Source organism: Sminthopsis crassicaudata, chromosome 2, assembly GCF_048593235.1.
Source record: "Sminthopsis crassicaudata isolate SCR6 chromosome 2, ASM4859323v1, whole genome shotgun sequence".
In the NCBI taxonomy this organism is placed as follows: Eukaryota; Metazoa; Chordata; class Mammalia; order Dasyuromorphia; family Dasyuridae; genus Sminthopsis; species Sminthopsis crassicaudata.
In genome coordinates this window covers 527,223,428-527,248,141 of record NC_133618.1, presented here as the reverse complement: position 1 = coordinate 527,248,141, position 24,714 = coordinate 527,223,428, and the positions used below count along the sequence as shown (strand labels likewise).

At 35.8% G+C, this 24,714-nt stretch overlaps 1 protein-coding gene across 3 annotated transcripts in view; it reads left to right on the top strand.

The window, feature by feature from the left end:
* Window positions 1-24,714, top strand: part of RAB27A (RAB27A, member RAS oncogene family) — a 72,942-nt gene that overhangs the window by 26,718 nt on the left and 21,510 nt on the right. For 2 of the 3 annotated variants that reach the window (XM_074294562.1, XM_074294564.1), the window contains exon 2: window positions 15,603-15,653. The exons of the other annotated variant lie outside the window; for it this stretch is intronic. The gene's annotated coding sequence lies outside the window, so the exon portion shown is untranslated. The remainder of the gene's footprint in view (window positions 1-15,602; window positions 15,654-24,714) is intronic. 3 annotated transcript variants of the gene reach the window in all.

Genomic DNA, 24,714 nt, shown 5'->3' with positions numbered 1-24,714 from the left:
TTGCATGCTCTTTACAATGACGCGTGATAAGCCCCAGGAAACCTATTATCTCAACTTCCAGAAGCAAGAATAGGGACATACACCATCTGTATTCAGATCAAGGTCAAATGTGGTGTTGAAGTTAAACCCCAAACATAACTTAGAACCTTTCAGTGTAATTCTTTCTCTTTCTTAAAAATCCCATAATTTATTTTTGATTGGTTGGAAAATTTGTCGAATTTTGTTAAATCAGAACAGGGTAAAGTAGGTGGTAGAAGTTGTTTTGAGTCAGATGCTTAGGGAGATAGATGTTTTCAAGAGTATTGGAATATTAGTAGGCTTTGATAATAGGATGTGAACTCAAGTTATGCAGAAGTTATATAATTTTTCATCCTTCTTGACCATTCTTCAGCTTTTAGGAGTCTCCATCACTTTCTTTTCTAAGATACTTCCTTTTCCTGACTTCTGGGCATAAATGAATTATAAGGACTAGAGTGGGGGAAAAGCTATTAAAAAAAAATTCTCCATTTATGTGACCAAATTAAAAATGTAGCTGAAATCATTTATATACACAATTAATTTTATTTTTTATAATGTCAGCACTATATAGAGGCCTGATTATAGTCTCCTCAAAATACTGCTTTTATCATGTTACTTTCTGTCTATAAAATTTTCAATAATTCCCCACTGAAATCAAGTACAAACTCTTTCTCCTCACCTTTAGTGACCCCTAACCTTATCTGATCAACTGCTCCCCTCCTTTTTTTTTTTTTTTTTTTTTTTTGTTGTTGTTATTGTTGAACATAGTCAAGATTTAATGACTTGCCCAAAGTCACAACTACTACGTCTGAGGTCAGATTTGAACTTGGGAGTTCTTCTGACTCCAAGGCTTTTTCTATTGTGCCATCTAGCTGCCCCCCAATAATATTTTTCCATTCTTGCCTGTCCTATGCCCTATTTAGTCAAGTTGAGATTTTTGTTGTGCCTCTGTCAGGGACTGTTTTCTTTCCCTTGATTTCCCAACTCTGTCTCAGGATAACTTTCTGCCTTAGCTTGTGGTCTGAGGTCTTCCTAGACATTTCTGGCTCTGGGAGAGGAGTAAAGACAGCACATATCACCTCCATCTCAGGACCAAACTCTATTTTTTTGCAGCTGATGCCCCATGCCTATTATTTAGACCTTTTGCCTAGATTCTGGTCTTTAATTGCTCAGAATCTAGCTTGACTTCCCAACTAGGTTTGGCCCAGACCTTGCTTATCCCTCATTCTCATGTCTCCTAAGTTAATTAATTGTTGTTTCAGTTGTATCCCACTCCTCAGGACCTCATTTGATTTGCCATTTCCAGATAATTTTACAAATGAGGAAACTGAGTCAAACAGGATGAAGTAACTTGCCCAGTGTCACACAGCTATTAAGTATCTGAGGCCAGATTTGACCTCATGAAGATCAGTCTTCCTGATTCCAGGGCCCATTATCTTTCATTGTGTCACTTAGCTGCCCCAAATTAACCAATAAATAAGCATTTACTAAATATCAACTATTATGTTTCAGGCACTGTGTTAAGTATTAGGGATACCAGAAAACATTAATGAAACAATTCCTGTCTTCAAGGAGCTTACATTTTAGAAGGGACTCATTCACACATATAAAAATATAAATAATAAATATAAGATACTTTTTTGGGGAGGCACAAAGTGCTGGTCTTAGGTAGGAACTGGTGGTTAAGCTGAGCTTTGGAAGAAGGGGGAGCTTTTAAGAGGCAGAGGAGAAGAGAGGGTACATTGCAGGCACGGGAGAAATCTTGGCACACAGATGGGACATTCCTGTGAGGAATAGCAAGAAAGACAGTTTGGAGTGACCGATGAGTGAATAAAGGGAAGTAATATGTTCCAAGCCTGGAAAGGTAGTTTGGGGCCAAGGGTTTTAAACATCAAGCAGGAGTTTGCACTTGATCCTAGAGGTAGGGAACTGCTAGAGTTGTTCAACGGGGAAGTGACAAGATCCTTCCTGTACTTGGGATTACTATTTTAGAACTGGATAGAAAATAGTTTAGAGAGGGCACTCATCCACGAGAAACCAATTAGGAGGCAATTGCCATTGTGAAGTGAGAGGCTGAGCGAGGGCAGTGACCTTGTGTGTGATGAAAAAGAGAGATGCATGTTAGAAATACTGCTGAGGCAGAATTGACAAGATTTGGTGACTGATTATACAGGTATAAAATGACATGTATGTTTAAAGCACCAGATATTGTACACTTCCTGGCTGTGTGACTCTGGGCAAGTCACTTAACCCCAATTGCCTCAGCAAAAAAAAAAAAGACATATATATTACAGTATATACACATGCATGCACAATATAATAATACCCTAAAAGGTAACATAAGTGCCTCATGTATCACAATGTAACACACATGTGCATGCATGCCTATACCCATAATGTATAATGCTGGTCATATTGCAGTTCTACACAATGTATGTCATACACTACCCTCGTCGTGCATATATAGAACATACATACCATATAACACATGTGTGTGTTTGCATGTACATGTACATGTGTGTGTATATATATATTAATACACACACATGCATGCTCATATGTGTATGGCTAAATAGATCCATAGTGAGGGAGAGTGAAGGTGTTAGGATGATCTTCAGGTTGTGAATGTAGCTGACTTGGATTGTGGTATCCCTTATAAAAATAAGAAAATTCAGGAGAATTGGGGGAATGATAATGAATTTTGTTTTAGGGATGTTCAATTTGAGATGTCTGTGGCATTCAGTTTGAAATGTCTATTCAGTCTTGCCCAACTGCAACTTAAAAGGGAGAATGGGACGAGGATGGGATGATAATGGAAGCTATGGGAACTGATAAGGTCACCCTGAGAGTGTCGAAAGAGAGGATAAAACCCAGGGCAGAACCTTGAGATGAGCCCACAGTGAGGGGGAGGTAGGCTATGGTCAGTGAGCCAGCAAAAGAGATTGAGAAAGATCTCTCAGGCCTTTGGTGGTCAACCAAAAGAATGGCATCATGACAATAGGGGAAGAGAGAGTATCTGCAGCAGAGGGCCGAGTTGTTTTGTTCCTACGGTCTGATACTCTTTATCTTTTGCTAGTCCAAAGTTCTAGAGAAAGCTCTTACTTGAGCTGTTCTCTCTAGATTCTGGACCCTCTTTGCTAGTCTAGACCTGTTTTTCCCTGTTTCAGTTGATGTCTTTAAATTTGACTGCTTAGAGACATAGCTCCTTCCTACTTTTCTTTGTGTCCACTGTCCTGCCAGATCCTCTCCTGTCCAGTTCTGTTGTTGCTTAAGTCTTGGTGTGATATTCTTAAACATGAAATGATTCTAGTTAGAAGAAAAGCTGTTGGAAATAAAAATAAATTAACATATTTATTAATAAAATAAAACAGTAAAACAATTTTTTAAAAATTAGGTTGTCAGATAATTAAAACTTAGCTATATGGGGAAGAAGGAGAGTGAATAAATAAATGAATGGAAAGAGGGTATTAAGTACTAAGTATATGCTAAGCCTGTGGTAATTGCTATGAGTATAAATACAAAACTGGAACAAATTACTGCTCTCTTAGTTTATGTTCTAATGGGGGAGATATCAGTTATAGATGGGTAGGGAATAGAGAAGGATCTTTTGGTCTAGGAAGTCAGAGAAATGGTCAATACGATAATAGGGTACTCTTGTTGATGTGCACTGACTTGTGGTTGCTCAGCTCACTTCAATGAGAGTAATTAAAATATTTTTTCTTTGTTATCAAGGAACCTTGAGGAAGTAAAAGAATAAATGGGATGGACATAAGAAATGTAGTTGATAAAAAAACAAAAGATATCAATAAAAATAGGTTTTTAAAAAAAAAAGAATAAATAGGATATCCCAATTAGTGTTTCTTTCCATAGGCCAGTGATTCCTTTAGCTCAGGAATGCAGAAAAAGAGTACTAAATACAGGCCTTTATAATCTGGTGTTGAGTTTGTGAGTTTTAAATAGAGATTTTACACATGAGTAAGATATATAACCTCTTCTGTGTTACTTTTACTTGATCTAATGGATTTTGTCAATCCTTATCCTTCTTGCTTTCCTCAGCATGGTGATACAATTGATCACTTTCTCCTATTGGATATTCTCTTTGTGTTTTCTTTACTCTCTTTTGATTCTTCTTCAATCTGTATTAACACCCCTTTTTAGTTGTTGGATTTTTATCTAAATCAATCATTAACTTTGGAGGTTTCTCAAGGCTCTGTCTTGGGTCTTCTTCCCCCATCTTATACCATCTCACTTGGAGAGCTCACTCCCCAGCTCTCATGGGTTCAATCCCTATATAGATGATTCCCAGATCTTTATATTCAGCCCTCGCTTTTTCTTGAGTTCCATTCCCATACTGACAACTTTCTTTTGAACATCTCAAACTGGATGTCCCAGAGCCATTTCAAATATGATAGATCTAAAATAGAACTCCTTATCTTTCCCCACAAAGCCTCCCTACTTCCTATTACAGTCAAGGTTACCACCCTTCCTCCCAGTTTGTGGTTGTTCATTCATTTTCAGTTTGTCCAACTCTTTGTGATCCCATTTGGGTTGTTGTTTTTTTGTTTGTTTTGTGTTTTTTTTTTTTTTTTTTCCAGAGATACTGAAGTGGTTTGCCATTTCCTTCTCTAGTTCGTTTTACAGATGAGGAAACTGAGGTAGGATTAAGTGACTTTCCCAGGGTCATACCCCTACTAAGTGTCTGAGGCAGCATCTGAACTCAAGGAAGAGAATTTCTGACTCCCAAGTCCAGTGCTCTATTCACTATGCTGCCAGGCTACCCTCCTCTCAGTTGTCCAGATTGAAAACCTTGGTATCATCCTCAACTCCTTACTTGCACTTACTCTATGTAACTAATATGTGGAAAAAATCTTGTCATTTCAATCTTTATAAATATTTCTCATGTACACCCCCTTCTCTCTTCTCAGTCACAACCTTAGCTCAGGCTCTTGGCATCTTTTGTCAGGATTGGTGTAGTAGCCTTTTAATAGTTTACTCTTGCCTCAAGTCTCTCCCCACTCCAATTCAACCTATGGCTAACTTTCAAAAAAAGTCCTTAAAGTTCAGATTTCACCTTGTGTAGTCTAGTCTAGTGGTTTCCTGTTGGCCCCAGGAGCAAATAAAAAATTCTCAGTTTTGCATTTAAAGCTCTTCACAATGTGAAGAGCTTTTCTACTTTCAAGTGTTATACTTTGTATTCCTCCATAGACTCTCTGATCCTGCCACACCGGCCTATTTGCTGTCCCTTCACTTCACTTTTACCTCCATGCCTTTAGGTCAGTTATCCTCTCAAGTCTGGAATGTTCTATCTTTATCACTTATTCAGGCTACCTTTCATGTAGTCTGTATAGATTTTATATGTATAGAATTACATAGAAGTTTCAGAGTTAACATCATTTCTCTCATTAGAATGAATCTTCTTGAAGGCAGAGACTGGTTGGGTTTTTTTGTTTTGTTTTGTTTTGTTTTGTTTTTTGCCTTTCTTCTTTATATCACTGCTGTGTAACACCGTGGCTGGCACATAGTAAAAGCATAACAATTTTATTTATGATTATCAGCCTTTTGCTGAGAAAATAAGAGCAAGATACCAGAAACTTGAAATTTAGTCTTATGTCATCATTTTTTTCATCTAATTTACAGCAAATGAAATCTTTATAGAAGAAGTCAGTGTCTGTTTGAGCTTGCCCATTCTGCTTTTTGAACAGCTTGGTTGGGAAATTTTTCCTCCTTCCAACCCTAAATTTCCCTCTGCAATTTCTACTCATTGTTCCTTGTTCTGTCTTTTGAGGTCAAGTAGAACAGTTTCCCCTTTCATGTGGCAGCCCTTCATGTATTTGGGAGACTGCTATCATGTCCCTCCTAAGTCTAGGCCAAATATCCCCAGTTTCTCCATCCAGTACACTAGTGTCCTTAAAATGAGTTGCCTCCAGATGAATTCCATATTGCAAGAGACATCTGACCAGGTCAGATTACAGCGGGAGTTCTTTCTTCTGGACAGTTTGCCTCTTTATACAGCCTACTTTTACTAACTTTTGGGGGCTAATGTTACCCTGTTGATTCACAGGGAGCTTGCTTTGTACTAAAATCTCCCAACTTGTCTAATCACAATTCATCTATCTTAAGCTGATAGTTTATTTTTTTAACCTAAAGAGATTACATTTTTTCCTATCCAATTTCATCCTATAAAATTTTGTCTTATGTTCCAACAAATCAGGAATATTTTTTTTTTAGGCATTAGGGGTAAAGTGACTTGCCCAGGGTCATACAGATAGAAGTGTTAAATGTCTGAGGCTGGCTTTGAACTCAGGTCCTCCTAAATTCAGTGTCAATGCTGCTTGCCCCCAGGAAGATCTTTTTGAATCCTGAGTTTGTTGTCTAATGTATTTAGTAACCATTCCAGGTTCGTGTTGTCTGCAAATTTGATACATATCTCATGTATGCCTTTATTTAATTTACTTATGGAAGAAAATTCATTGTTCATTGTGTCCTTTGATGGAACTTTCCTCTTTAATCACAGTGATGAAGACTGGGCTTGGGATGGAGTTAGGGTGGGAGTAAATCCTTCAACTTCAGTTCTTCTTGAGTCCAGATTCTCAAGCATGGGTAAAGTGATAGTAAAGGTACCTAGCTGAAACCTTTTAGCGATGACCTAGCAGGATAGGACTGAACTTTCCTGGCTTTAAAAGACTTCTCCTGGCTCTTGTCAAAGTAAGATAAATGACGCCCAATGTCACACAATAAATTCCTTCCTTTCTAAAGTCAGTGCTTTTTTTCATTAGATTTATGCACCATGTCTTGCAAGAGCTGGAATCAGGAAGATCTGGGTCCAAATCCTATATCTGACACATCCTTGTTTTGAGATTAAGAGCAAGTTCTGAAACTTTTGATCCTTAGTTTTACTCATCTGTAAATAGGATATTTCTCTTTGGAGAATCTCTCTCTGGATGGCTGTGAGGCTTAATTGATATAATTGCAGTGGATGTTTGGAGCATATTCATTATACAGTGTAAATGCTTTACAAACTAATGACTGTTAGAGATGGGAAAGGGAGCTGGGATTTCATTGTTACGAGGATCTCAATTCATACCAGCACTTTCTTCAATCTGCATTTTAGTGCAGTAGGAGGTTAAGTGACTCATAGTACACATCAGAGGCAGAGCTTGAATCCATCTCTTGCTGGCTCTCTGAGGCCATATCAAAGAGAAATCTTTTTTTTCTTTTTTTTAAAAAATGAGTATATTCTTGCACATCATGGGAGACACTGGCACTGGACTGTGCAGTATGGCATGCCCTCATCAGAGAAGGTTCAGTGCTCTAAGAGCAAAGCAGAAATGAATTAGCTCAGAAGAAATGAGAATTGTGCAAAGTTAGAGAATCCACCCTGAGTGTCATTGGGATTATAGGTGTCCCACTTGTGGTATAGCATTCTCAGTTCATATTGGTCTGATCAGCCACAGATGGACCCTAGTGTGCTGTTATTTTAGGCCTCTTCAAGAACAAAGGACAACAATCAATATTCCAGGTTGTCAGAATATGTATTAAAAGTGTCTTATATCTTGTATCCCTAAAGATATTCTGAATATTTGGCTTCCTGCCTTCTGATCTGATCCCTCTTTCTTGAAAAATAATTTAAATCCCTTCCTGACACACCCTTTTTATTGGATGTGGGCAAGGTATCATATCCTTAAATAACTTTTTCCTCCCTCCTTTTATTTGAGGAGTGTGTGTGTGTGTGTGTGTGTGTGTGTGTGTGTGTGTGTGTGTGTGTGTATCCTTGAGAGTAGCCTTCCTCACAATTAGTGTTCATGATGATCCATCTTCCCACTCAGTTTCATATGGTATCTCTTGAACACTCTGCTCTGAGTTTAATTTAAGATTCCACTACTGGATGTCTCTCTTCCTCAGAATATTTTGGTCTAATACATTTCTCTCTTCATGTTCAGTTTTGTTTCAGGAATTATACCTAGTTTTTTATCTCTGTTTTTATGCTTATATAAAGTACATGTATTCAGAATCAGAACCGTGTGTGTGGCTCAAGGGATTTTAGAGACCATCTCATTGAAAACAAGGCTTAGGAAGCTTAAATCACTTCATGAGCCATAAGCATCAAAGCTGAGATTTGAAAGCAGATCCTGTCATTATAGAGGTAGTGTTCTTCCCAAAGTTCTACTTTGCCTTTCTAGGTTTCTGCATTTAAAATATTCTACTTTACTGGGGCCTTCTTTTACTTGTAGGATTTATTAACTTTAGTTCTTCAAAGTTGCTTTAGCATGCCCTCTTTTTTCTTCCCATGCTGATTCTCAATTTCTATCTTTTTCATTTGTCGCAAACACTGTTAACATTTTAAAATATAGGATGCAATAGGATATAGTACAATAGGACATACAATCTTTAGATTTTGCATTACTTGTTTTTTCCTGAATGATGTAGTGGAAAGGGTGTTGAACCTGTTCAAATTTCAGAGCTATACTCACTGCTTTTGTGACTTTGGGTAATTTAACTCTTTGGCTTCAATTTCTTCCCCTGTACAAAAGGCCTGAAGTTATCACTTGTAATAAAGAATTAAAAAGTGACAGAAGACAATTCCACAAAACCCACCAACATAGTTCTGCACAACCAATGGAATTTGACAGTCCTGCAATGTTTCACTGGCCATTTTTGCCTCTACACCTTCCTAGATAGGACTCAATGCTTTTTCTTCTGAGAACCACTGTTAAGTGGAAAGAGTCCTGATTCTAGAGTCAGAGGCCATGCTTTTGGATCCCACTTCTGATGTTTACTGTTGATGTGTCTTTGGGTGAATAACTTAACTACTTTATACTAAAGTTTTCTCATGTATAAGATGAATAGGCTGGATGAGTTGATTCTGAGTCAACTCTAGATTGATGATGCCATGACAATGTTGTTGTTTTTTTTTTTTTTTGCTTCAAATCTTGTTCATCCCTAATTTTTATTTTGTTTCTTTTCTCCTTCTTTCTTCCTTCATGCAGTCTACTTGACATCTATCATCTTCAACTTTTTGATGCCAACCAATTCATGTAATCAATAATTATTAATATTATTTACAACATAATATAATAATATTATTTATAACATATGTTATAGCAGAATATTTAAGGTTAATATCATTCATATGATCAAGTGCTATCAATAAGTGTCAAGGAACCCTGGTTTAGATTACAATTTAAAACGCATTTTTACCATTCTCATTTTTAATTCATCCCTCATAATGAAGACTCTGTAAAGTTTAATATTTTTTGTGAAAGCTGAGTGACACATATCGAATGTAAGAGAATTTTATTAGGTTCCCTTATGATGGTTAGCTTGTACCAGATATCGGCCAACAATCCTTGTACATAACATAATACACAGAACACACCTCCTTCTATAAACCTCAGCTGATGGAAATACAAACAGATGACTCATGGCTGATAATCTATATACTAAGCAAGTGGAACAAGGAAAAATTTCTTAGAGCAATAAAAAGGATGTCATTTTGGCCTGTTTTTTATTTGTAATCAGGATGGAAGTGATTTTCTTGATGCTTAAATTATTAAGAGATTGTTTAGAAAGCTGTTTACACGTACATACATATTGTATGCATATGTATATATATTCACAAAACATAAAATACAGAGATCTATGTGTGTGTGTATATATATATATATATATATATATATATATATATATATATATATATATATATATATATGTGTATTAATTAATTAATGTATTCCATAGGTCATGGTGAGCTAGATTAGAACCTTAAAATTTTGCCTTCCCCATCTCCCCTCAGTTAAGTTTCTTCTTACAAATTGCAGTTCCCAAATCCAGGTGCTACCTACAGCGTGGGTGGCATTAAAATTACTTCAGAAGAATTAATTTTGTGGCTCTGTTTCATGATTTTTCTGTGAAGTGATATGCTATTTATATTCTAATATACAATTTCCTGTGAAATTTCATACTGCTGCAACATTTATAACAACTTTTCTTTCAAACTTGTGGCTAGATGCTCTGGTTTAGGGTTTTTTTTTTTTTTTTTTTTTTTTAATGACTGTACTGTCTTTCTCATAAATTTGCATGCAAACCAGATGTCAACCTGCAATAGATTATTATCTATTATCATACTAAAAATTACCTTCTGGATCCCTTATTGTGGAAAAGAGGCCTTTTTGGTATTTAAACATAACTTCTATAGTTTCTAGGAAGTCAATCTTCCACAGATTTTATCTGAGCATTCTATTTGAACTTTATATTAACGAGACAGTCATTATCATCATTAGAACTCTCAGGGTCTTTTAAACTCTGATGTTCTCTAATTCTATGCTTTGGGATTTACTCAGGGCAAAGTAGTACCTGTGTACTATGGGTAGAGATGAAAATCTAGAATTTGAAACCCTGGGAGAAAATACCTACATACCTATTTATATGCAGAAAAATGAATTTTTGAAGGTTGAAATTTGTACAGTGCTTATCTTTTAATTGTCATTTTAACTGCAAATTTTTAGTTTAGGAACATAATTATGCTGATTTGTGCATTAATCATTATGTCAGTCTTTCTTTTTAGCTTTTCATGCCTTCTTTTATGCCAAGCTTTTCTTGACAGAGATATTAGAGTTGTTTGCCATTTTCTTCTCCAGCTAATTTTGCAGATGAAGAAGCTAAGACAAACAGGGTAAAGGGACTTGCCCAGGGTCAGAAAACTAATGAGTAGTATCTGAAGTTGAATTTGAACTGATTTGAAGCTCAGAGCTCTAATCCTTCCGCTATCTAGTTGTCCTTTACAACCTCAGTGACCTGTAAAAATCATTTAAATGTTTGTTATGAATGCAACTGCAAGGAACTTGAAGGAATCTAGCCTTACCAATTTTATCAGGTTATGAAAAAGAAATGCTTGGATTACAGTAGAACCAAAAAAGTACCTGGCTGCTCAGAACAGTAATCTTCAAGCTGCTAGAATTCTAGACTCCAAATTTGGAAATGAATAAAACCTTCAAAAGCTTCTTTAGTTATGAAGAAATAGTCTTTTAATGCACATAGCCAAGATATGCAAAGACTAAAAGTTCAAATTTGTTCTTTCGAGTTGTGATCAGATCAGTTCACAAAAGGAATATGCTTTGGCTGAGTGCCCCACTCAAATTTTAGCACCAAATCTGCGAAGTGAGTGTGAAAGAAGTGATGAGATGCTTGAGACAAAAAAGTAAAAAATAGAGAAGAAGAGGACAGTGTTGGAGATCAACAGGGACAGCTATACTGAGAAACTGGATTGGGGGCATGGGGAAAAATAGGAATAGCAAAGAATTGGACACCGTGGAATAACTGGCAACCAACTAAGCTTCAGGGTTGGGACTTGGAAGGCATAGTACATTGTTCTGTGTTTGCAAGTAGGTGGGGCTGCTGTTCCTTCATTTTTCAGTTATGTCTGACTCTTTATGACCCCATTTGGAGTTTTCTTGGCAAAGATACTGAAGCCATTCTCTTGTCCAGATAATTTTATAGATGCGGAAACTGAAGCAGAGTTTAAGTAACTTGGCCAGGGTCACAATCTGTGGTTGAATTTGAACTCGTGTCTTTCTGACATCAAGCCCAGCTCTCTATCTCTTCATCACTTAGCTGCCCTGGGTAGGGGTGAGTAGGGGACAAATAACCATTAGTTTTACAGTTCAATAGCCCATGAAGGCATCTGTGCCACATTAAAGGCAGGCCAAATAGTACATAGTTCATTAGTCTGATGGTAGTATTCATTGCATAGCATTTTTCTACCTTTTTGTATGTCATAGGAGCTTTAAATGAGACCTGGAAAGAACCGTAGAGGCTATCTCATCCATCTTCCTCCTTTTACAAACTAATAATTTATGTGAGGACCAGAGAGGTAAAGGATCAGATTTAGTGTAGTTAGTGTACTAAGTTAGCAGTACTAGTTAGTGTAGTTAGCAGTACTAAATAGTACTGCTGGGAATCAAACCCAGATTTTTTGACTCCCAAACATAACACTTTCTATCATACTACACTATCTTCATAATAAACAGTGTTGATGATGATACTGAATCTTCAAGAAAATATTGCCATATTTTTCTCTGGTTAGTCAAGAAGTGTCATTTTGCATTTGCTGCTCCGCCTGATTTCAACAAGAAATTCCCATGTCCTCCTAATCCCTTGTTGTACTGTTCCATATCTTTTCTGCTTCGTTGTGGGCTTTCTCCCCATTAGATTGTTCATTGAAGTTCATTGAAGGCAGGGACTGACTATCTTATCAATTCTAGCCCCAGCTCATAGAATTATGCTTAAAATGTTGTAGTACCTTTAAACTAAAAAGTAAAATAAAAATAAAAATAAATAAAATAAAATATAATTCAACATATCTCTTGTGTACAGACCCTCAGCACTTCACACCTGAATTACTGGAATAGGTTGCCAATTGATTTCTTGCCACCAGTGTCACCCCATTACTATCCTGTAATCAGCTGTCAAATCAGCCTTCCCAAAATGTATCTATATCAGTCCCCTCTGCCTTTAATTAACTCTACTACCTCTGTTTGGTATATATAAAAATCCTCTATTTGGCTTGTAAAGCCCTTTATAGCTTGGTTCCTTCCTGCCTTTCCAGTCTTCTTATAGCATGTTTTCCTGCAAATATATTTTACAATCTAGTGACGTTGATCTTGCTGTTCCTTGCACAAGACACTTTATCTCCCACTTTTAGGCATTTTCCCTGACTATCTACCCCCATGCCTGAAATTCTGTCTGCTAATGTTTGACTTCCCTGGATTCCTTCAAGTCTCTACTAAAAATCCTATCTTCTGCAGGATGCCTTCACTGATTCCTCACCTGCCCCATGCTGAGATTATCTCTAATTTATCCCCACATTTGATTCTGGAGATAAGTGGGAGTCATTGAAATTTCTTGTAGGATGATGATGCAGTCAGACTTATGCTTCAGAAGCATTACCTTGTCAGCTGAGAGTAGGATGGATTGAGAATTAGAGACATATAGTGGAGGGACCAGATCCACTTAGAGTTACTATTTAAATTATACAAAGTTTATTTAAAATTCCCCATCTCAGGAGAAGGTTTTATGACATTGACCTTAACTGGGGTGCACACAGGTTTGTCTGAATGGAAGTAAGCTTCTCCATTCACCGTGCATGTGTTTGGCCACGATTATTTTCGAACATAGAAAAATGCCTTTCACACTGAGTCCCTCACAGGGTTTGGGGACAGACCTTTGTCTGGGTAGGAAGGAATTCTCTATTACATCTCCCACAAAGCTCTGGAGCTAAGGAGCTGTATCCGTTGGGAGAGAGAAGTGACAGAGGCAGATCTGTTCTTTAAAAATAGCAATCTTAATGACAGTGAAGGATGGTTGGGGAGAGGAGAGGCTTTATACAGCTTAATTCATTCTGTGCCATTAATTTCTGACCAAGTCTTGCCTGCTTTGGAACTCCCATACTGGTACCAGTAGCATCATAAAGGGGGCTCAGGCCTTGTATATATATTGAATATATGAGGTAGTACAATGATTAAAGCAGTGGGCTTGGAGTTAGGAAGACCTAAGTTCAAGCTGACCTCAGACTCTTACTAGCCATGTATCTCTGGATAAGACATTTAACTTCTGTTTTAGTTTTCTCATATGTAAAATGAGAATGATAATAGCACCTGCTTCTCAGGGTTGTTGTGAGGATCAAATGAGATAATAATTAGAAAATAGCACAGTGTCTGGCATACACTAACTGCTCTATAAATGTTATTCTTATTTTGTTTATATTATTTATCTGTGTATATGATAGACTACTTCCTATATCCCCAACTGAATGTAAGCTCCTTAAGGATAGGAATGGTTTTATTTTTGTTTTATATACCCAGTACTGGCTCAGAGTAAGTACTTGTAATTCAAAGTCTAACAACCTCTAATGTGACATGTGTGTAATGAAATGCACAGTATATTCAGTTGCTTCTGAGGTAGAAATGGCAGAGATGGCAGTATTCTCTCACTCTGAGGATATGGGGAAGGCAGTGTGGTTCAGTGGATAGAGCAGTGGATTTTTTTTTTTTTTTTTTTTTTTCCCCAGAGAACCTAGGTCCTCTACTTAATGATCTGTAGGAAACTTTCCTAGGCCTCAGCTGTAAGATGAAGTTGTGCTTCTTGGCTTCTGACAATCTCAAATCTGAGTCTGTTAGAAAGGTACTTTCAGACTTTTTATAAAACCTTCAGGAATTTGGTCCAGTATCTCAACCTGGGATTCTGCCAAGCATATTCTTCCTGCACGATAGGATATTATTATGCCCTTATTCTAGCTACAAAGCCTTTAATTCTTTTTGTTTCTTGCTTACTTCCACATTTTATCATCTATATGAGATCTCATATAAGCTTTGGGACGTACAATATCAAATACCTTCTCTTCTACATATGGAAAAGTAATGATAAAATTGTGCAGCCCCACTCAGACTCCTCCCTCAAAAGACCTTTCCTGACTTATCCTAGAGGTTCGTGCCATCGGAATATCAGAAATTACTTTGTATTAATTTTTTTTATTCATTTTTCCAAATTATCCCCTCCCTCCCTCCACTCCCTCCCCCCGATGGCAGGCAATCCCATACATTTTACATGTGTTACAATATAACCTAGATACAATATATGTGTGTAAATACCATTTTCTTGTTGCACATTAATTATTAGCTTCCGAAGGTATAAGTAACCTGGGTAGATAGACAGTAGTGCTAACTTTGTATTAATTTTTAAAATATTTCTTTTGTACAAGTTGTATGTGAGTAGAATGTTCCTTGAGGGCATGCCTTGTAGTTCTACCACCTGGTGCAGTGCTTGCATATGGTATGTATTTGTTGAGCTGAATTGAAGTCTGATTGTTCCTTGCCTTTATCTACAGCTCTCTGACACTTGACTTGTTTCTAGAAGCAAGGATGGGATATTTGTTTTTGTTTCCTTTTGTTTTGATGCTGAAGTTATCTTTTCTAGAAAATGGGTCCACTGACTGATTGAATAGACTTAAAGACTCAACATAGAGTTTGTGAATCTATTTTTAAAAAATTAGGGTGGGTACGTGTTTTAACATAATTTGTTTCTTTTATTTTATACATTTAGTATCATTGATCTGAGAAGGGGTCCATTGGCTTCAATAAATTGACAAATGGATTCCTGAAGTGGACCCAGGGAAAAATGGCCACGTGGGGGTATTTGACATTACTAAGCTTCCTTGGGGGGACACAGAAAGACTTTTTTCATATCCTGGATGCAGGAGAAGTGGGCTAGATTCTATCTGTGTTCAGACAGGTTGCCATAGAGAAGTCACCCATTACCCTTGTTCTACCTGAGACAGTCATTTTGAAGAAATGGTAGAGAGTGAGTGACAATGCTTTGGCCATTCTTTGTCAGCAGGCAGCTCTTCTTGAAAGATTTAATTTTCACAAACAGTCAGTTGCTTAACTGTGTTTTATTGGCAAAATTCTACGTGCAACATTTGCTGGCTAGAGAGCATCTGGCAAAGAAAGCTTTGATCACAAAGAGCCATCTTGACTTTCTTAAATATAGGTTGTATTAAAATAAGCTTTTTTTTTTTTTTTTCTTGATAGGTTTACTAAACGGGTAGAAGGAACCATAACAAGCATTTTTTTTTATACTTGGTAAGTTTCACAATCTCCTGCCTCCTTTCCCTCCCCCACCCTTATTCTGGGTAAGCATTACAAAATGTGTCCTGAAACAACTTTGCATGAGCAGTCACAGTTAAGGGCAGCAAAAATCTATGTTCTAGAGAATCTGGATCAAAGAGAGACCCGTGGTGGTAGTGGAGGGAAGGGGGTTGATTCCATTACTGATATTGGTGGGGTAGAGAGGAAAGAGATTTAATTATTTTTAATAATTAATTTTTTAACTGTTGAAGATGTGTAAGTGCTCTAAAAATGCTTTTCTTGTGGAAAATACTGATCAAACTGATAGTACAATTATGTGGATTTGCAAGTAGTTGAATAGCTGGAACCAAAGAATAATCTGATGGCAGTCTCAAAGACGGTCTTTCATGAAGTATTCCAATGTTCTTTAGAGTTTAACATTTTAATCAGTGATTTGGATAAAGACAGAATTGATATTTACCAAATTTGCAAAAGACAAAGTTAGCTGGAATGGCGAACACTTCATGTCTTCATAGGCTAGAAATGGGGTCAAGCTTAATATACATTTTAATAGGGTTAACTGGAGTTAAGTCATACAGCTGAATTAAAAAATCATTATCTCAAGTAAAGATAGGGAAGGCATGGCTAAACAGCATTTCATTTGAAAAAAGATCTGGGTTTTACAACACTGGCTTATTGGATAGTGCTGGTCCTGGAGTCTGGAAGAACTGGGTTCAACTATGATCTCAGATACTTACTATCTGTGCATCCCAGGGCAAGTTCATGTAATTTGTATCAATTTGTAGCAATTTCTTCCACTTCAAATGGTGATACTAAGAATTTCTAAGCCCCAGAGTCATCATGGGGAGAAAATGAGATCATTTTTGTAAAGTTAAAAAAAAAATACAGTTCCTGGTATACAGTACATGCTATATAAATGCTATTGCTATTACTATTATCTAAGATATGTAAAGCACATCATTAATCTTAAAACACCATATAAGTGTTATTATTATTAGTTCAATATGAGTTAGCAATATGATGTGACCACTAAGAAAGATTAGGATGTATTAAAAAGGCATTGTGTTCAAGATCAGAAAGGTACGTTCTATTCAGAAGACATATGGATTATTTTATTTTGGCAATACAGGAGTGACATAGATTCTCTGTAAAATATTCAGAAAAGGACAAACAGGATGATTAAAGGGCCTTGGATACATGTTATGTGAAGATCAGATGAAGAGACTAGGGGTCTTAATTTAGAAAAAAATATATTTAAGGATTGGGGAGAGAGGGTCATGATAACGATTTACCTTCAAGTATTTGAAGGACTAGTTTTGAAAGATGGATTAGACACGTTCTTTTTGGTCATTTAGAACAGAACTAGGACAATTGGGTATCAAAGAAGCTATTTTAGGTTTGAAGTAAGGGGGAAAAATCTTTATCAACCCTCTTGAAAAGTAGAAAGAAGCAGTTAAGTAGATAGAGCACTAGTGCTGGAGTCAGGAGGACCCGAGTACAAATTTGACCTCAGGCATTTACAACTTTTTTTAATGCATCCTAAGAGCCCATAAGCTTTCTTGGTGGCCATATCACATTATTGAAATAATAATAATAATAATACCTATATGGTCCTTTAAAATGATGATTTATTGTACATGTGTTAGTTAGTAGTAGTAGTAGTAGCAGCATATACTAGTGGCCCTGGGAAAGGCACTCTAGCTCCAAAAAAGGGAAAAAAAGAAAAGGAAAAAAGTAGATTTCTTGGAAAACAGGGGGTTCTTCACTGATGAGCTTTGAGCACAGGCTGGTAGTCCACTAGTCCAGTATGTTGTTGAGAGAAAACTAATTGGAAATGGGTTAGACTAAGCACATGTATGAGATTCCTTCCAATTCTAAGATTCTGTGATTCTGTAAATCAATTTTAAGTAAGAAAACCAAGGCTTAGAGAAATTGCACATAACTAATTAGTGCCCAAACTGGGTGTTTATATATCATCATGGTTTTGATTCTCTTCGGTGCCTCTCTTGCATGCTCTTCCTCCTTGAGAGCTGATTTCACATTGCTTTGTAACATGAAAGGGCTGATATATTGAAGACTTGCTTTGTTCCCTGCTTGGCAATTATTGTTATCCTATATAACATTGACCCCATTCTTCCTGTTTCTTTATCTAGTCTTCACTTATCTTTTCCTTGTAATTATAAGTAGAGATACACTTAGTTTTTCAAAAATACTTGATTTTATCTGGGCCTTTGGATAAAAAATATCTGACCAAAGTTCGCTGATTAAGAAATGGTGATTGTTGAGAAAATGGATTTAGAGTCTTCAGGGAGTTTTGTAAAAGCTGACATCCTTTTCCAGTACAAAAACATCTTTATTTTTCTGGAAATTCTCAAAGGACATTGTCCTTTCCTTCATCTTACTTGGTTTCTTGGGATAGTTTATTATTGAATTCTTCTCAGAAAATAGTGACAGTTTTTACATGTCTTAGTTCTTTTATTTTTGATATTTTATTGATGTTTAAAACATAACATCAGATGCACTTCTTAATATCCTCCAAGAGATGGTTCTTGAGTAACAAAGTTACAAAGTAACAAATGTACAAAGTTACAAAGTAACAGATGCAGTTTGCTAATCAATAAATTGATATTTAATATCAATAATTTATTAAATAATGATTTAATATTAATAAACAGATTATATAAGACATATATATTAATATTAAATTTATGGTTCCTTATTAATAGACTTATTAGCTTTCCTACTAAAGAAAGGGAAGGGTGTGGATTTTGTTAGCAATATTATTATTTTGGTTCTTTGGAATCAATCAAGATTGGTCATTGCACTAATATGAAGTCTTAAACCTTTAAGTATTTTTAATATTTAATATCTATATATTATTGTGGCCATTGGGTATTTTGTTTTCTTAGCTCTGCTTATTTCATTTTACATAAGGTCATAATGCTACTTGATTTTTAAAAATGATTAATGTGATTCTTAATACATAGTGTTTCTTGACACAAGTTTTCCACCATATTAATGTATCTTTCCTCCAATCAATGGATATCCATTTTGCTTTTAGTTTTGTTACTACAAAAAGTTCTATAAATCTTTTGGCATATTTGGATTCTTTCCACAGTTTCTGATTTCCTTGGAGTATATGCCCAGTATTCTTTAGCCTTAAATTTTGAAAATAACTCAATGTTCTCTTATCAAAAATCAACTTGAGGCCATGAGATGCTAATCTCATCATAGAAATATATAACTTTTTATCTACTCTGATCTATCACCTGCTTTCACATCAGGAGTGCTACAAGGGACATTGGGATTTGGGGTGGGATTATAGGAGTGAGAGGGGGAAGGGTAGTCCTCCTATCCTCTGTAGAACTTTCTATATTTTCCATTGGATATACTCCTAGGATGCCAGACTGTTCTCTCCTGTTTCAATGCTTTGGCAAAATGCTAGTTGAATTTCTGGCATGGTGTAATTTCTCCAGCACATTTGTGCTTTCATGTGTTAGGACTGTCAAGATTGGTAATAGTGTTTTGGTGATTTTTTGCACATATTCTTACTTTAAAGGAGACTTGCTAAGGAACCATCTGGGTAAATGTTATAGTTTTAATAAGAAAAAAAGTCTTCTGAATATTATGTACTTTTAAGTATTGAGCTTTTAGAACTTGACCATTTCTCCCCTGATTTCCAGGGACTTGTCTACAAAATATCTGAAAGATTTTGTATGCAGACTCTTTTGTAGAGACAACTTTTGTTTTTGTATCAGATGAAATTTCCAAAAGTATTTTTCTCTCCTTCCTTATCCTAAGAGTCATCCCTCAGAATCCCCCAGATTTTAAAATGAAGAAAAAAATTCAACAAAACCAAACAGCACATCATTTATGTCTGAATGTATAATATGACAAATGTTTCATATCTATAGATTCATAGTTCTCTAGGGTCAATTTTGGTCATTATTACTATTCAACAAGCATCCAAGTGGTATAGAAGATAGAGCACTGGATCTGTCAGGAAGACCTGAAATCAAATTTAGCTCCAGATACTTAGTAACTGTGAGATCCTAGGTGAGTCATTTAACTTTTGTCTACCTGAGTTTTTTCATTTGAAAAATGAGATTAATTATAGCATCTACCTACCTTCTTCCTGGATTGTTGTGAGGATAAAGTAAGAGTGCTTTGTGAACCTTAAAATACTAGTTAATACTAGCTATTTTAAAATAACATTCCATTTTTATTTCCATATATATTATGTAAATTGTTTTCCTGGAATAACAGCTCATCTTAAACATTTTAATTCTCTCTGAAGAGGTGAATTCAATCCACCCCCCCCTTTTCCCCACTGGATTCCATCTAACATCCTTGGGAGGCTTCCCCTGGTTCTCTTGGAATTGGATGGTTATCAGTTGAGCACTTGAACTAGCTGTGAGTTATACTTAATTCTTACCCTTAGAGACTGATCCATTTTGTTATCTATCATGCAGCTTCCTGATGACATTTGGGATGCTAGATTGGCAATACATTGTTACCTTCTCAAACCATATTCCTCTCCATTGCCTTTTGGGTGATTACTTTCCTATATTATTAACCCTTAAAAAGCAAGAGATATAACTTGGCCCTTTGCCAGCAAATACTAGTTATACAAAAGATAATCAAAAATACCCGAGAGGGAATAACTATCAAGCAGAGAGCAGAAATAGAAAGCAGAACAGTTATACAAATTTGAATATTACAGATTGAATAAGGTCTCCTCTTGGGAATCTCCAAAGAATTGTCTAAAGTTTCTGGTGGAAGGGGAGGAAGCAGGACCTTATGGAGCCTTTTTATTATTTTTTTAATTTTTTAAATTTAATTTTTTTTTTTGGGTATTCTCAGTGTCTGGCACATGAAGTCCCTAAATGCTTGTTAGCTGACTAAAACTTGCATTAAAATCCCAGATTCTCCTATAAGCTGAATCTGCTCTTGGGAGGGTAAGTGTAAGGAGAAACTAAAAATTAAAAGGAGCCTAAATAAAATAACTAAGTAGAAACAATAGTGAGGAAAGATGGAAAGAGATCACATATAGATTTAATTTAAATTTCAAGCCTAGTTCATTTCATAAGGGCCTTCAAGGAGCTCCCATTCTACTGGGGGGAACAATATGTAAAACAACTATTACAGTATAAATGGGAAGAAGGGAGAAACCATCTGCAAAAAATGAGTGCTTATTGGGAAAAAAAAGAGTGGTGGGAGTGTTTTTGTTTTTTATTTCTAGTGCTTTCTTCAACTCCACATATAGTTAAATGTGGAGAGATATATCATCTGGTTTGTATCAAACCAGAGGGAATGAAGCCAGTGCTTAGTTTTCTTTGGGATAAATGGAGAAGTGGAGCTAACAAATGTCCTTCTCCCTTAGTCTTGTCAGGGACTGACTAGCCAAAGAAGGTTGTAGAAAAGACTTATTACTTTTATAAAGCAGAGAAGAACCAGTTAGGTTCCCTTTCCCCCCCCCCCATTTATTCCTTCTCAGTTTTAAATCTGCAGAGCCTTTTAAAAACTCTCTGCTGTTTCTTAGTGATTTCAAGAAGAGTTCCTGGTGCTGAAGGGAGATTATAACAAATCTGGATATAAAACAAAATTCAAGTTTGGAAAAGCCAAGTTATAGCTAAGATAAATAAAGTTAGCTCTTCCATCATAAGTAGTTAGGGATTCAGTTTTAATCTAATGGAAACCAATCATTGGACACTGGAGGAAACTTCAATTAAGATAGCTTCTTACTCTAGTAAGCAGCAAATCTTTTAAGAGAGATATATTAGAGACACTGGGTGGCCATCAGTTGAAACATAAGTGTAAAGAGAATTATAAAATTAACTATGAGAATGTTGGTTTTTACAGACTAAAACTCAGGAGAATTGGCTTGCTGGCTTTTTTTTCCTTTGTAATTTTGTTCTTGTAGCATTTGGGAGTTGGAAATTAGGCCTCAGAGGCCATGTAGTCCAACCTTTATCTAATGAAATTCCACCTCTAAAAACATTGCTCCCCCAAATAAAATTGCCAACAAATAGTCATCTGGTCTTTATTTAAAGTTCTATTTTTCACTTAGCTTCATTCTGTATAAAAATCTAATCTCTTTTCTATATGGGAGCCTTTTCCTTCAGATACATCAGATATGGAAGACTAACTCTTCCAGTCTTTTTTCTAACGGATCCTCCTGTGAGGATCTAAATTTGTCTCATCAAGAGTTTTTTTTTTTTTTCCATGGATTTCTTTGGTGGCCTAGTAAATTTTGTGAACTGCTTCTCAGAATAATGTTTTTAAACACTAAAAATGAAATACATAACATTATAAAAGAAACCCAGTTATATTGAAATAAAGATGTAATTTTTTTTCTTGTCTAAGTTCATGGACCATCTGAAATCTGTCTTAAGAACTCTTAGTCAAGAAGCTATCCAGCTTATTAATGACCTTTTAAAAATGTGGCATCTAGAACACAATACTCCATAGGTGGACTGACTATGCCACAAGATTACAGTATTTAAAGCTGGGGAAAAATCTTAGTCATTGTGTAAGAAAAATCTTAATTTACAGATAAAGAAACCAACGTGCAGAGAAATGAAATTACTTGCCCAAAGTCACACAGTAAATAAATAAAAATTATTGAGCAAGGATTTTAACCAATGTTTCCTGACTCCATTCCAGTCAGTTCTCTTTCCATGGTACCACACAGAGCACTCCCAATCAGATCATTGTTGATCCATATTGAGCTTCTAGTCCCCTTATACTTCCATATTAGTTTAGATTAGTTGTTTAGATTAATGACTCCCAATCTTGTATTTGTGAAGTTGATTTTTTAAATCCAAGTATGGGGCTTCACAGTGATCTCTATATAAAATTTCAACTTGTTCTAGCTGATATGTGGCCTTTTTGGATCCTAAGTCATTTAATTTTTTAAAGTTTCCCTTTTAGTGTTGAAGTTTAGTGACTACTGAAGTTTAATTATAAAGCTACTCATTTTGATTTGGTAAAAATTGAGACTTTTTTAGGCAAAAATACTTCGTTCTTTCTTTCCTCCATCCCCACCCTTCTCTCTCTCTCTTATATTTTTGAAAGGGCAACTGTTTACTAAAACCATGTTGCTGAATCTGCCATCTAGTATAACTAGATTTGTGATATCTGGGCCTTTAAAACTGTATAGAGATTAAATTCTAAGGGTGGAGATTCCACCATATTCTCCTGTATTTCTAGTGTTTTTTCCAGTGATTCATTGGGCAGGACAGCATGTCTGTCTCATGAATATTGCTAAAAAAAAAAAAAAAAAGTTGTCCTAGGACATGCGTTAAAAACCAGAACAAGGATATATGTGATAGCAATTCATGTTCTTCATCTTCAAAGGACATCCTGTCTATCAAATAATTGTCCACAGCATCTACAAATCTTTTTCTCACAATGGCGGCATCATGAAAATTGAATGTTGATGGCCTAGTGTTGTGGATTTTGAAGAAGCATCCAAGGAAAACAAACAGCATATTTGATAACAAGAACACAGTTTTCCATATACAGAGAATAAACTCCTGTGAAAAAACATCAGGAAGCCAGCCACTTGCCTGAATTCCACTCCTTTTCTAAAGTTGTGAAGAGGATAGGAGATATTGGCCTTCTTTTCTCTTGAAGTTTATGGGGAAAGGAATGGGCTTGTAATTTGATTAGCATGGGAAATTCTTGAAAGATGAAACTCTTCTACCCTTGTAATTAGGCATTATTTCCCTATATAACTTACAGGCTTGAAGAGTTTCCTTGATCACTGAAATGTTCAATGATTTTGTTCAGGGTCATACATCTAGAGTGTATCTATATCTTGCTGTGGATCCAAATCTTCCTGACTCCAGACCTAATGCTCTATCTACCATGCCTCCTAAACTACCATAAAAGGCAGAGAAGATGAAATTAATCTTGTCATCCATTATCATTGCATCTGTCTTTAGCAACTGTCCTTATCTCTTTTTTGATCTTTGATCTATTCTTCAGTGTACTAAAAAACATCACCAACAAACCTCTCTTCTTTCACCTCCAATTCCCCTGGAATTGTTTTTCTTTATATCTTTAGAATATCCTCCTTTCCTGGGCTCACTTTCCCTACAGATTAATACAGTGAATGTTATGTAGAATTGATTCTCCTCAGTTCTAAGGTCTGTGTCAGGTTTTCCTTTTTAACAAAAGATGGTCATTTCCCACTCAAGATTTTATTTTTTGCTTCAGCAACAAGTTACTTTTTATTTGACTGAGGTTCCAAATGGCAATTCCCTTTATGGCTTCCTCTATCTTTTGAAGGATTAAATTATATCTAGGGCAGATAAAAAAGTTGCTCTTCTTTTGACAAAGGGAGCTTTAGGAACTGTCTATCACCCCATACCATGCCTTCATGTCAGCCTTCTGATATGTCTTCTAAATTTTTTATCTTTTCTCTTTCTGTCTGTACACACACACACACACACACACACACACACACACACACACACACACATGTATTTATATTTCAGTGGCATTGTTATTTCTCATTCTGCCTCTCCTGATCATCCCATAGATATTCTCCAAGGTTGTTTGTTCCCTTTTGGTTGTGAGATCTTGCATTACTATATCTTCATGATATATAATGGTATTCTCTTCTCTCTCTCTTTTTTACTAATACTTTTTTTTTTTTTTTTTTTTTTTTTGAAAAGGGTATATGCTTTCCAGGGTTATATTCCAGTCACAAGTTGTACTTACTAAATCTCATTGATAATTATGAGGAAAAAATTTGTCTCCTTGCAATTGAATCTCTGATTCACCATTTAATTACTTATTCTTTGTGTATTTGTATGCAGACATCTGAAGCCCTGGTGTTTTAGCTTTTTGTTTGGATCTTATCTTTTATGCATTTTGAGTGTATTCATTGCCATTCTTCTTCCTAATATTGTACATTGTGGTGAGGTTTTAAAAATTGAAATCTGCAAATTTTCTTTTTTCTCATTTATTTTTTCCCATTACATTCAAAACAAAATTTTTATACACGTTTTTAAAAATTTGACTTACAGGTTCTTTCCCTTAACCT